We start from the raw sequence: 2,160 nt of genomic DNA on the forward strand, positions 1-2,160 counted from the left end.
AAGGTGTATCAGGTACTCTAGTAGATTCCAGAACAAGTCTACGAGCAGGGCTAACTAATGTTATAAATGGTAATCCTGCAGTTCTTGTACTGAGTAAATTGTCATGAGATAGAGTAGCAGGTAGCAAAACTTCTCGACTAAGAGGAAATATACTGGTTGTTTTGAAACCTTCCATTATGCTAGTCATTGACATGGCTTTACACAACGCTGGAGAAAAGGGCTGTGAGAACTCACGCCTAGTAATAACTCTACTGGGATTCTGAACATGGAATTTGTTGCACTCATGCCTCCAGTAGCGTTTGAGAGGACTAAAAATGCCCTTATCAAGTGGCTGTGTGATGTGAGAAGAATGATGAGGAAGACAAAATATAACTATATCTTCTGCTACCTTCTCAATCGTTATGAAGTTGTAGTGAGAGAATGCCCATCTAAAAGTAAAAGAGCTGGTCATGTTTGAGGGGCATAAGCCAGGATATGGTGGCGAAACCATTGGTCAAAGAGCTCACTATCCATTCATCTGTTGCTGGATAGTCCAGAAATAGTACCTGGAACTTTCCCAATTGAAAACTTAGGAGGGATTTGTTTACAGTCTAGAATTACAATTGGGGGTATTGCATATCCTAGTGCCTTGCAACATGAAACTACTGTTAACCGAGATTTATCACCTGCTGACACTCTAGTAACTGGATGATTTGTACCTTTTTGTGATAAAACTCTTGGAGGTACAGGGTTTAATGGCATACCAATCTCGTCCATATTAAAAATAACTGTGGGTTTGTCATATAAATTGTACTCAGTAAAAGTCTCCTCCAAAAGATTAAAGTACCGCTGAAGGATGTCTGGCCGAGTTCCTATAGCACGAACATGTTAAACTGACTCAGGAGACCTAAGTATTGTACAAGGATGTCGCCGTCTAAACGATGTCCACCAACCTAGAGACACATTCACATCTATCTTTTCGTGCATCATATAAATACTAGCTCAATAATTTGACTTTTTGTATGAAAAAGCTAATATCAGTGCATACCTCAATAAATTGGACTGGTTCTCTTCTTCACTTAAGTAACTCTCGGGGCCACTTGTCGAACCAAACTGTACATGACCACTAATGCTGTCGTGCAAAGTTGATTTTGGTATGTTATACATTTCAGCAGCTCTTCTAACGGAAACTCCATCCTTCTGAACTGCCAAATACACTTTATAAAGATTAGAGTCAGTCCACAACTTGTACTGGTACAGTCTACCACTATGATTGGTGGCTGCATCACAAGTACCTACTGTGTCAGAGAAATTAACAATTAGCTAGTTGTAAAAAGACCAATATTTTTTAAAAATTATATTGTTCACATGTTTTCACTTGCAAGAAGAGGTGACAATTGTTTACCCTGTGCTTCTAAAATGCCGACTTTTAATGTCAGACTTCTCACATGTGCTTGCCATCGCCATTGCAAAAGACTCTGCCTATGAAAGGTGTGGTATCGGGCAGTAAACTACGATGGCCACTCTTTGTATCATGTTTCTGCAGCAAGAGAGCAGCTAGCTATTTATTATTGAAATCTGCAAAAAAGATAGGACCATAGAGAGGCTTCAACCTCTTTCTTTATTTTCTACTGCTGTCTATTCAAGGAATTATTTCTGTACAAGGATCGTATGTGTTGGCCGAATATGAGTAATTCCGATTTCAACTTTTGGCAAGAATTTGTAAAAAGACAGACTTCTTCCACTTTGTTTATAACATGTATTAATGGGATTATCATTGAATTTTGTAAAAATATATAAGAGGAGTCTGCAGCAGATAAACTGATCCAGTAATAGTGTCTGAGATTACATGTTATCCAAACATCCATTAATTACTCTACTGGCAATGCCATCATTTATTTGATGACAGCAGTTACAGTTTATATTCTTTTTTGACACTATTGTTAATCTATGTGTACCTTTGCCGTGTTGATGTGTTATCACTTTTCTTTCGTTTTTTCTTTCTAGAGCTAGTCATGACCTCCTTCCATGAAGCACAACAAAGTTCTCAACGACTAATTTTAGAGGGTTACAAGCACACTAAATCTGTAAGTACACTGCCTAGTGCCTACTGCCTTTATCATTCTGCATCTACTAATTTTAGCAAGACACCTTTATATGCTAAATGATGGTTATTAGTTA

The sequence above is a fragment of the Amphimedon queenslandica genome, unplaced genomic scaffold (genome assembly GCF_000090795.2).
Source record: "Amphimedon queenslandica unplaced genomic scaffold, v1.1 AMPQUscaffold_11667, whole genome shotgun sequence".
Classification (NCBI taxonomy): Eukaryota; Metazoa; Porifera; class Demospongiae; order Haplosclerida; family Niphatidae; genus Amphimedon; species Amphimedon queenslandica.